The sequence below is a fragment of the Canis lupus genome, chromosome 6 (genome assembly GCF_003254725.2).
Source record: "Canis lupus dingo isolate Sandy chromosome 6, ASM325472v2, whole genome shotgun sequence".
Taxonomy (NCBI): Eukaryota; Metazoa; Chordata; class Mammalia; order Carnivora; family Canidae; genus Canis; species Canis lupus.
In genome coordinates, this window is record NC_064248.1 from 17,025,672 (window position 1) to 17,038,699 (window position 13,028).

Below are 13,028 nucleotides of genomic sequence, written 5' to 3' on the forward strand. Positions count from 1 at the left end.
CCCCAAAAATATGTCAAGTGAGAAAAATAAGGTGGTTAGTATTCTCCCATCTGGGCCAAATTACACATTAGTACTCAAATTCCTATAGAGTATCTTTAGAAGAACACTCAAGAACTGATTTTGGATTATAAAGCTCAGCCACAAGGTCCTTCCCAATTTGTAAGCCAAAATGAAGCCAAAGGTTAGAGTGAAGCAGATCCTCCTTTCCATGCTCTTATCAGCGCTAGACCAAGCTGGCAGCCTCAGGAAGTGACCAGTGCACAGCCCATCTCCAGGCCCACATGCCAGTCGTAGGGGACTTTGCAGCTGGGAGAGTCAGGACTGTTAACACCAGGTGGCTTTCAGGAGCAGAAGTATCAAGGATCTCCCTGATGTCAGGGACTTCACTCAGGGTTGTCATGCCCAGTCCTCAGACGGTAGCTTTAGAAAACGTTCTTATTCTTGCTCCCCATGGCAGGACAGAGGGCCCACATGGCAAGAGCAGGGACTAGGGTGTCATGGCTGCATGAAGAGACACCAGTTTGTCCAAGGACACTCACTGCCCAAAGCAGGATAAGCACTGACCCCAGACCTTCTACCTGTCCAGGTTGGACCCAAAGGCTGACAAGAGTCCAGGACAGAAACAGACTGGACTGGGGTATTGGAAACGGGGATTTTGCTAATTAGCAAACTTGATTTGTGACCTTGAGCAGGGTGATTTATGTTGGGAATGATTAGGCACCTTTTTAAAAGTTGGAATGGAGATACCATATACCCTGATCAACATATACCCATGAGTATCTACAAAGAAGGATGAACCGGGTCCTATGAAATGTTTAGAAGGGGTCCACAGCCTCTGCTCCCTTCCTGGGACCAGACAGCGCACCCATCCCTTGGTCCTTCTCTGATACCCCAGACATCCCATACCCCAGCCCCAGTTCCTGCTTTCTAAGGACTCAATCTGACTTTTTTAAAAAATTATTTTAGCAGCTTTATAAAGATATAATTAACATGCCATACAATTAACTCATTTAAATTATCCAACTCAGTGGTTTTTAGTATATTCATGGGATTATGCAACCATCGCAATCTAATTTTAGAATTAGATCCATCGCTTGAAAAACTCCATATCCATTAGCTGTCACTACCTATCACCAACCTCCCCCTCCCCGCAACTCCTTTCCCTTAGCCATAGTCAATCACTAATCTACTTTTTCTCCCTCTAGAGTTGCCCCTTGTGGACATTTCATGCAAACAGAATCAAACAATATGTGGTCTTTGTAACTGGCCTCTTTCACTTAGCACGATGTTCTCAAGGTTTAGCCATGCTGTAGCATATGTCAGTACTCCATTCCTCTTCATTGTCAAATAATAGTCCATTGCAGGAAGATACATTTTTTTTAATTTATTTTTTTTGGGGGGGGGGGCGGCAAAAGAAGGGGGAAAGAGATTTTTTTTAAAAGATTTTTTGTTTATTCATGAGAGACAGAGACATAGGCAGAGGGAGAAGCAGGCTCCCTGCGGGGAGCCAGATGTAGGACTTGACCCCAGGACCCCGGGATCACCACCTGAGCCAAAGGCAGATGTTCAACTAATGAGCCATCCAGGTCACAGAGAGAGAATCTAAAGTAGGCTCCACACTCAGCACCTAAGTCTAACAAGAGGCTCGATCTCACCACCCTGAGATCATGACCTGAGCTAAAATCAACAGTTGGCTGCTTAACCAACTTTTACTTTCTGGATGCCCTTTGAAGCACAAACGTTTTTAATTTTGAGATCTTATTTACCTATTTTTTCTTTTGTTGCTTCTGCTTTGTGAGCCATATGTAAGAAACCATTTCCTAACCCAAGATCATGAAGATTTATGCCTATGTTTTTTTTTTTTAATTTTTATTTATTTATGATAGTTACAGAGAGAGAGAGAGGCAGAGACACAGGCAGAGGGAGAAGCAGGCTCCATGCACCGGGAGCCTGACGTGGGATTCGATCCCGGGTCTCCAGGATCGCGCCCTGGGCCAAAGGCAGGCACCAAACCGCTGCGCCACCCAGGGATCCCTATGCCTATGTTTTTATCTAAGAGTGTTAGAAACATTTATAAAGTTTACAATCTAGTTATAAAGTTACAAGCTTAAAAAATTTATAAAATTTTGGGGGCACCTGGGTGTCTGAGTCAGTTAAGCAGCCAACTCTTGATTTTGGCTTAAGTCGTGATCTCAGAGCCCTGGGATGGAGCTCCAGGAGTCAGCTTGAGGATTCTCTCCTTCTCCACCTGCCCCTCCCCCCACCCCCACCCCCCGCACACATGCTCTCTCTCTAAAATCTTTTAAAAAATTATAAAATATTTTGTAAACTATAAATGTTTTATAGCTAAAAGCTCTTATGCTTGGATCTTTGATCCATGTTGAGGTAATGTTTGTATGTGTTTGAGAGGAGTCTGATTTCATTCTTTTGTACATGGATATCCAATTGTCCCAGCACTATTAGTTAAAAAGACTGTTCTTTCTCCATTGAGTGGTCTTGATACCCTTGTTGAAGATAAAGTAACTGCACACATAGTTTATTTCTGGAATCTCAACTATATTCCATGAATGAGTGAATCTATCTATCTATCTATCTATCTATCTATCTATCTATCTATCTCAATCATCTACCTATCTATATCTTTGCTTTCTTTATGCTAGTACCACACTACTTTGCTTATTGTAGCTTTGTAGTAAGTCTTATCAAGTGATTCCTCCAAATTATTCTTCCATTTCATTTTTTTCTGGATTCCTGCGTTTCCATAAGAATTTTGGGATCTACTTGCCAACTTTTTCAAAAAAGAAAAAGAAGCCAGGATTTTGATGGGGATTTCATTGAATCTGTAGATCAGTTTGAGAAGTGTTGCCATCTTAACAATATTAAATGGGTCATTTAATGGGTCACAGGACCCATGAACTTGAGATTTAAAAAATCTATTTCAATTTTAAATTTCTTTTCACAGGGTGTTTGTCATTTTCAGTATATAAATCTTACTCCTTTTGTTAAATTTATATCTAAGTATTTTATTCCCTCTGTTTCTATTATAAATGGCATTATTACTTCATTTTTGGATTGTTTCATTGCTAGTAATGAGAAGTAAAACAGATTTTTGTACATTAGTCTTATATTTTGCAACCTTGCTAAACTAGCTTATTAGCTTTAATAGTTTTTGTATGTGTATTCCTAAGGGTTTTCTATATACAAGATCACGTCATCTGGGTAATCTACTTCTTCTTTTCCTTTTTTTTTTTTTTAAAAGATTTTATTTATTTATTCATGATAGTCACACAGAGAGAGACAGAGAGGCAGAGACACAGGCAGAGGGAGAAGCAGGCTCCATGCACCGCGAGCCCGATGTGGGATTCGATCCCGGGTCTCCAGGATCACGCCCCGGGCCAAAGGCAGGCGCCAAACCGCTGCGCCACCCGGGGATCCCTACTTCTTCTTTTCCAATCTGGATGTCTTTTATTTCTTTTTCTTGCCTAATTGCTCCAGCTAGAACTTTCAGTACAATGTTAAAGGGAACAGATACCCTGATCTCAGGGGGGAAACATCCAGTCTTTCATCATTTAAGTATGATAATAACTATGAATTTCTTATAGATGCCCTTTGATACCTAGAAAGCTAAGGAAGTTTCATATTATTCCTAGTTTCTTAAGCCTTTTTATTTTTGTAATTAAAGAGTGTTGGATTGTGTCAAATGTTGTTCTTTATTATATTCAGAATTAGGGGTGCCTGAGCGGCTCAGTCAGTTAAGTGTCTGCCTTTGACTCAGGTCATGATCTTGAGGTCCTGGGATTGAGCCCCATGTAGGACTCTCTGCTCAGTAGAGAGTCTGCTTCTCCCTCTCCTTCTGTTCCTCCCTTCCGTTCATGTTCTCTCATAAATAAATAAATAAATAAATAAATAAATAAATAAATAAATAAATAAATAAAATCTTTAAAAACATATTCAGAATTACATTAATTGAAGGGTGCCTGGCTGGCTCAGTTGGAAGAGCATTCAACTCTTGATCTAAGAGTTATGAGTTCAAGCCCTACATTGGGTGTAGAGATTATTTAAATAAATAAAACTTTAAAAAATCACATTAATTGATTTTTGGATGTTAAACCAACTTTGCATTCCTGAGGAAAAAAATCCCACTTGGTCATGGTGTATAATAATTATTAGATATTGATAGATTTGGTTTGTTAGTATTTTGTTTTTTTTTTAATTTTTTTTATTTATTTATGATAGTTACAGAGAGAGAGAGAGAGAGGCAGAGACACAGGCAGAGGGAGAAGCAGGCTCCATGCGCCGGGAGCCTGATGTGGGATTCGATCCCGGGTCTCCAGGATCGCGCCCTGGGCCAAAGGCAGGCGCCAAACCGCTGCGCCACCCAGGGATCCCCTTGTTAGTATTTTGTTAAGGATTCTTTTTTTTTTATGATAGTCACAGAGAGAGAGAGAGAGAGAGAGAGAGAGGCAGAGACATAGGCAGAGGCAGAAACAGGCTCCATGCACCAGGAGCCTGACATGGGATTCGATCCCAGGTCTCCAGGATCGTGCCCTGGGCCAAAGGCAGGCACTAAACCTCTGCGCCACCCAGGGATCCCTTTGTTGAGGATTCTTATAAGAAATATTGATCTGTAGTTTTCTTGTGATGTCTTTGTCCAGTTTTATTATATGGAAAATGTCCAGTCTAACTTCTGGCCTTCATTTTTCTTCTGTCCTAACTTCATTTGCCTCCCTGGCTATCTACCAGGATGGTCCCAGGTAGTGAGTATACCTTGGGAATGCAAAATCATATGCCCTGCAGCTGGAGCAGTAGCATCACTTCTCAGTCTGTATTATGGACTACGGTCATCATCCCCTTCCCCGCCAAATGGCTGGATGAATTACAGGCTTCTCACAAGAGAATGCTCCAGGACCAGAGCCAAGGAGGAAATAGGGGAAGGCATCAAGCTTTGTAGGTGGGGCAGTCATTCTGGATTCAACCAAGGAAATTTGGAGGCCAGTTCTCAATTATCTACACATAGTCCACTCTCAACAGAAATCCTTCCACCTGGGATCCTTCCTTTCAGCCCCTATCCCTGCTCTGACCTACCTACCTACTACTACTTAGCAGACTCCAGCAAACAAAGAAATTTGTTTGTTTCTTCCCATTCTTGGGGCCTTTGCACTTGCTCTTCCCTGGGGATAGAACACACTGCCCTAGATTTGCTCATCCCTGATGTTCTTTCTCTTCATTCAAGTCTCAGCTCCAGTCACACTGTATTAGGTTTCTATTCCTACATATTAAATAACCACAAACTTAGCATTTTAAGAACATTACCCAGGGCATCTAGGTGGCTCAGTCGGTTAAGTGTCTGCCTTTGGCTCAGGTCATGATCCCAGAGTCCTGTGATTGAGCCCCCATCTATGGTCCATCCCCAGTGGAGAGCCTGCTTCTCCCTCTCTGCAGCTCCCCCTGCTGGTGGCTCTACCTCTCTGTCAAATAAATAAACAAAATCTTTAAAAAAAATAATAAATTAAAAAATAAAAAAGATTCATTTATTTACTTGAGAGAGCACCAGCAGGGGGGCAGAGGGAGAAATATACTCCCCGCTGAGTGCAGAGCCCAACGTGGGACTTGATCCCCAGACCTTGAGCTCATGACCTGAGCTGAAATCAGGAGTCGGAAACTTAACTGACTGAGCCACACAGGCGCTTATTTCATAGTTCCGAAGGTCAGTAGTGTAGGCTGACTCAGATGGGCCCTCTACTTAGGGTTTCACAAAGGCAAAATCAAGGTCTTGGCCAATCTGGGCTGTTATCTGGAGGCTCTCCCAGAGTCCACTTCAAGATTTATCCAGCTTATTCACTGAACTCAGCTCCATTTGTCTATAGAACTCAGGTCCATTTTCTTTGCTGGCTGCCAGTCAGAGGGTGTTCTCAGCTTCTAGAGGCTGTCTACATTACTTGGTGTGTGTTTGGGGGAGGTGGTTCAAAACTGGCAATGACACATCGAATCCTCCTGTTTTGAATTTCTCTGACTTCTGTCTTCCTCTTCTGTTGCTAGCTGGAGAAGCTTCTCTGCTTTTAAGAGTTCGTGTAATTACATTGGGTCCACCTGAATAATTCAGGATGCTCTCCTTAAGTTTAACCAATTAGTAAACTCAATTACATGTGCAGAGTCCCTTTTGCCATTTAAGGTAATATGTTCACAGGAGATTAGGGCATGGAATCTTTGGAGGCCATTATTCTCCTTACTACAGTTCAATCTCTAGCCCTCAAAGCTTTGTATCTGTTCCACATGCAAAATACATTCACTTCCTCCCAAGTCCCTAAAAGTCTCATTCCAGGGGCACCTGGGCCGCTCAGTCAGTTCAGTGTCTGCCTTCGGCTCAGGTTGTGATCCCGGCGTCCTATGATTGAGCCCCACAACCAACTCCCTGCTCAGCAGGGAGCCTGCTTTTCCCTCTCCCTCTGCCTGCTGCTCCACCTGCTTGTGTTCTTTACCTCCTCTCTCTGTCGAATAATAAATTTTAAAAAATAGTTTAAAAAAAAAGGTCTCGGGACTCCTGGGTGGCTCAGCAATTGAGCATCTGCCTTTGGCTCAGGGTATGATCCCGGGGTCTGGAATCGAGTCCCGCATCGGGCTCCCTGTAAGGAGCCTGCTTCTCCCTCTGCCTGTGTGTGTCTCTGCCTCTCTCTCTGTGTCTCTCATGAATAAATAAAATCTTTAAAAAAAAGTCTCATCCTATTACAGTATGAAGTCAGAGTCCAAAAAAATCCCATACAAATATTATCAAGCCCAAAGTTCTAAATTTCATTACCTAAAAGTAAATGCAGATGAGGGCTCTGGGTATAATCCTTCCTGGAGCACTATTCCTGCCGTCTGTGGACCTATGACACTAAAGAGACGAGTCATGTACTCCCAATGTGCAATGGTGGGACATGTATAGGATAATATAGACATTCTGGTTCAAAATTAGGAGAAATGGAAGGTAAAAAGGAGTCACTGATCCAAAGCAATTCCAGAATCCAGCTAAGCAAATTCCCTTACGTTTCCAGGCCTAGAAGGAATCCTCCATAGCTCTATTCTGCACTGAGCTCTCAGGTCTGCCCTTTGGATTAGTCACATTCTCTAAGAAACCATTTCTGACTACCTATTAGCACAGACATCTCCAACTCCTTGTCATTTTTTGTCATAGCATGCTGCTTAATTTTTAATAACACATGTCATGGTTTTGATACCTTAGTGCTTTCTTTCCTTTTTTCAAAGATTTTATTTATCTATTTATTCATGAGAGACACAGAGAGAGGCAGAGACATAGGCAGAGGGAGAAGCAGGCTCCCTGTGGAGAGCCTGATGTAGGACTTGATCCCAGGACTCCAGGATCACACTCTGAGCCAAAGGCAGACGCTCAACCACTGAGCCACCCAGGTGTCTCTCTTAGTTATTTCTTTGTCCTTCCAAAATATAAACTCCATGAGAGGCAGAGACCTTGTCTGTATTTTCACCTTTGATTCTCCAGCACTTTCCATAATACCAAGTACGTAACTCTTGCTCAATAAACCTTTTATGAATAAGTGAATGAATGACTTAAATGTAGAATGAGGCAGTACGGTAGGCTAACAATGACCTCCTAAACATGTCCACATCCTAATCCCTGGAACCTGAGAATATCATTTTATGTGACAAAAGGGACTTTGCAGATGTAATTAAGCATTGTAAAATGGGAAGTTATCCTGGAGTATCTGGGTGGGCTCAAAGTAATCACAAGCATCCTTATAAGAGGGAGACAGGGGGCGTACCTGGGTGACTCAGTGGTTGAGCGTCTGCCTTTGGCTCAGGTCGTGATCCGGGGCCCTGGGGATAGAGTTGCGCATCGGGGTCCCCACAGGGCGTGTGCTTTTCCCTCTGCCTCTCTCTCTGTGTCTCTCATGAATAAGTAAATAAAATCTTAAAAAAAAAATAAGAGGGAGACAGGAAGGTCAGAATCAGAGCAGAAGGTGATGCGACAATGGAAGCTGAGGATGGAATAACGTTCTTTGAAATGGAGGATGAGACCACTAGTCAAGGGATACAGCATCCAACAGAAGCTGAAAAATGCAAGCAAATGTTTCCTCCAGAAGGAGCCAGCCCTGCTAACTCCTTGACTTTAGTCCAGTTAAACTAATTTTGGATTTCTGATCTCGGGAATATAAAAGAATAAATGTATGTTGTTTTAAGCCACTATGTTGATGGTAATTTGTAACAGCAGTAATAGGAAACTCCTACAACTGGGATGGGCTAACACCAATGGTGTATGGCTGTAACTGCTGGTGGCCCCCCAATATTCATTCTTCCACAGTTAGATTGTTTCCTGGGAATAGTTCCCCTGTTCCCCTAGAACTTTTATCTGGACAAAAAGCTTGCCCAGGGTGAAGATTCTATTTCTTGGCCATGTGACTACATTCTGGCCAATAGGATTACAGCAGAAATTCTGGGTACAACTTCTGCAATTTAGGGTAAAGGACAAGCCATGCCCTTCACTTTTCTGCTTTACAAGGGCTAAGCTGTGGAAGTGGTGGTGGACCATCTTAGACCATGTGAGTGAGGGCCATATCAAATAGCAACGAGAGAAATACAAGTATTATTATTAGTATTATTTTATTATTCATGGGTCCTGATGACTTCATGCAAAAACCCACCATACTACTTTGGACTTTTATGTAAGAGATAAATAAAACTCTTACCTTGTTTAAGCCATGGTTAGCTTGGATCTCTGTTTCATGTAGATCTACCCATACACAAACACAGAATTTCCATTTACTATCCATGATATTGGGGCCTCTTGGAAGGGCAGACATCCATGCATTTAAGGCAAGTTTGAGTTTTACTTTCTTTTTTTTTTTTTTTCCTTTAGGACAAGTCCTTTGTAATAATGCCATTGTGGTCTTAGGATATATGTGAGATTGGCATTTACTAGGCACCAAGTTGATGTTAGAAGGTCTGGGACCCCATCCCCCCGGATGTTTTTCTAGTCCATGTAAACAGCTACCACAAGTTGCCAACAACCAGTAAGAATCAAGAAGGCTCAGGCACCTGGGTGGCTGAGTAGGTTAAGTGTCTGCCTTCTACTCAGGTCATGATCTCAAGGTCCTGGGATCGAGCCCTGCATCCAGCTCCCTGCTCAGGGAGGAATCTGCTTGTCCCTTTCCCTTTGCTCCTCCCCCTGGTCATGTTCTTTGTCTCTCTCAAATAAATAAATAAAATCTTAAAAAAAAAAAAAATAGAATCAAGAAGGCTCACTGGACCTGAGGGTAAGTACCTCCAAACAAGGGGCAAGCCTCAGACCTCAGAGTGCCACCACAGCTCTAAGGGTATGCCAACTGTCCTGATGATAGGAAAGGAAAACTGAATACAGAATCTCTACAACATGGAGGGAGCTTTATTAGTCGGCTAGGATCAATTATGCTGTAGTAATAACCATCTCAAAATTTCAGTGGCTCACAACAAATGTGTTTTTCTCACTCATATTCCATGTCCTCTGTTGGGGGAGGTCATCAAGAGGATGTGACCACCAGTGGATCTATGAGTGGCACCCTCATAATCAAAGGCTCCTCATACCCCTCCCCCATCCCTGGGATATACACAAGGCTTGCCTTCCCTGCCCCCAGAGGCTGCCCCAAGGATGCAGCCTTGAGAGAGCAATGGGTTGTTGAGACCATTAGGATGGTATACGTGAACTCAGTTAAGGCCTATATAAAAAAAATTTTTTTTAAGATTTCATTTATTTATGAGAGACACAGAGAGAGAGGCAGAGATATAGACAGAGAGAGAAGCAGGTTCCTTGCAGAGAGCCTGATGCAGGACTCCATTCCCCGACCCCAGGATCAGGCCCTGAGCTGAAGACGGACACTCAACTGCTGAGCCACCCAGGCATCCCTAAAAACATTTTTTAAAAGTAGGTTGCATGCCTAATGTGGGGCTGGAACTCATGACCCTGATGTGCTCTACTGACCAAACCAGCCAGGCACCCTGAGGCTTCTATATAAATTTTTAATATTGATGGGAGATACAAAAAGAAAATAAGAGATATGGGAGATATGGTGGGAGGTGCAGAGATCTACTCATCTGGTAGTTGCCCAAGACAAGCGTTATATGTGAGTCCCCTTGCTTCTTAACCCTGCCACCTACCAATCTGCAGGGGCCTGTCTCTTTTTTCAATCTCTCCCTGCCCTCTGCATACAGGGGCTGGTTTCAGATTTCACTTGGTTCACAACATCCTCAATGGAACAGCTATGGGTCTTTTCTACATCATCTTCATTCTAGAATCTAAAGGAACAGCCTCAATCTGGAATTCTCAATCTCAAGACAAAGAAGAGAAGAAAGGTGTTAGGCCCCACGATCGCTCTTAAAGCTTCTTCTTGGAAGTGGTACATGTTACTCCTACTCGAGTTCCATTGCCTAAAGCAAGCCACATGCCCAAAGCTGATGTTGGTGGACTAGGGATATATAATCTTTTTGCATGAGGTGCCCCACAGAGAGGGTTAATGAATGAGGATTTTTGAACAATTGTGAAATCTTCCTAGTCTGCCATCTTTGTCACAAATACAACCTTAGTGTTTCTTCCACATGCAAAATAAATACATATCCTTCCCAAGGGAGACCACTCAAATGACCCATTTAATCATGGCATCAGGCTCAAGTCCAGGACCACTAATAGTCTCTGTATCAGGTCCAGAGGTGGCTTCTCTTGATCCAGAGACCTATGAACCAAAATCATCACCATCATCATCAACATCATCACAACTTATCTCTGCCCCACCTCCTCATACACATCCAATACATGAAGTGGAACAGGGACAGGATAATAGCAGTAAACATCCCCATTTAGAAGGAAGAATGGAGGGATCCCTGGGTGGCGCAGCGGTTTGGCGCCTGCCTTTGGCCCAGGGCGCGATCCTGGAGACCCGGGATCGAATCCCACGTCAGGCTCCCGGTGCATGGAGCCTGCTTCTCCCTCTGCCTGTGTCTCTGCCTCTCTCTCTCTCTCTCTCTGTGACTATCATGCATAAATAAATAAAATCTTTAAAAAAAAAAAAAAAAAAAGAAGGAAGAATGGAAGACACACAGCACTTACTGGTCCATAGTAATGGCAACATCCTCCTGGGCAGACGTTGCAAAGGCCCCCCACCTTTACCCGGGACTAGGAGTGCTTCCTGAGACTGGTTCTCTAGTTCCACAGAGTAGCTCATCCTTTCCCATTTATCCTCCTTGGCCACATTTGAGAAAACACCAGAGGTTATGCCCTTCTGAAGCAAAGCAGCTGTTTCTTTCATGCTCATAGAAATTTAGGAGCCTTCAAAGTCTTGAACACTCATGGTCTTTTAAAAATCCAAGCTGGTGGCTTTTTGTGAAGAGGGAAAGAAGCTTCTTATCTCTTTGATTCCAGTCAGTTCTATGGGCTAACTGCCAAACCACAATTCTTTTCAGATATGCCTCTCTCTTTAGACTTAATTGTAAGCAAATGGAGCCTACCAGCTCCTTTGGGAGAGTTGTACTCCTAATCTCTCTTTTCTGAATCATCCTGACTAAATGAAAGGCTTTAAGGAAAACCACTTTGACCAATTCAGAGGTTTCTACAAAAGGCATGAGAGCCATACACTTGATAAGGCCCGTGCTACAAAGATGAGTTTTACTCAAACTTTGTGGTTTAATGGCCTTGTCAATTGTATGGTTAAAAATGTAGATCACCTGCCTGGAGTTTCTATGATATCTTCCATTTCTGCTTAAAAACTGGCCAATGATTTTCGGAGTCATCTCTTTCTTACAGTAGCTTGTCAAATGTACCCCCAAAGCAATCAAGTCATGCTACTAATATTCTTTCTCAAAAAATGTTCCCCCTAGGGACACCTGGGTGTTTCAGTGGTTAAGCATCTGCCTTTGGCTAAGGGCATGATCCTGGGGTCCCAGGATCAAGTCCCTCATTGGGCTCCCTGCATAAAGCCTCCTTCTCCCTCTGCCTTTGTCTCTGCCTCTGTGTGTGTGTGTCTCTCATGAATAAATAAATAAAATCTTTAAAAAAATTTCCCCCTAAAGCCCCAAGCTCATTTGTACATTATTTACAATTCTTACTTATTTCTGGCTTACAGTTTAACCAAATGCTTCACCACTGCCTAACACACAACACCATCTTTCCAATTTCCACTGATGGTTTCCTCATCAGCCGTCATCCAGCTCCAAAGCCAATGCCACTTAATTCAGGTTAATTTTTAGTGTGGCAGCACCCCACTTCTGGGTACTAGTTCTGGGACAGTTGGTTTTAACTTATTCTGATGTGGCAACAACTAGTCTCCAAATATCAGCAGTTCGCAGCAAGTGGGAAAAGAAAAGGCAAGCTACCAGACTACTCACTGATGCTTAAAGCTTCTATCTGGAAGTGATACTTTACATCTCTACTCATATCTCACTGGCCAAAGCAAATCATATAGCCAAGCCTACTGTAAGTGAGGCATGAATGTGTATTATCCTATAGTGAGTGGTCCAGTAGGAAGGACAGTATAAATTTGGAACAATACAGGGTATCACAGGGCTGCACGAGAAATGCTCGTCTACTCCTCCTTTATACACACTCTGCTGCAGTGTTTTGTACCATGTAAACACTTTACATACATCATGATCAAAGTTAAAGTCTTGACTTGAATTAGACAATTTATAGGCTGGTCAAAGTAGCCTGACTCAGACAACCATGTTCCTTTTCCTGGTAATTTGAACCACAAAATGTTGAATGAATGAGGCAATAACTGGGGGGAGCTACAGCTGAAAAGTTATGATGCAAGATGGATTCGGAAAAGCCACACCCAACCAAGACCCTGTTCCCTGAAAGTTGGGCTGACAGCAAAGACAGGATTTCAGTGCAAAACCTGCCTATAACTCCTCATTCAGTTCAGTTTTCCCCAGCGAAAGGGTATATACAAGGGAACCTGTGAAAACTCCAATGCATGAGTCCACCTGACCTCTAGGTCTGCCCCAAACTTGCCACTCACCTGTTCAAAAACCTTGCATATGTCCCCTAG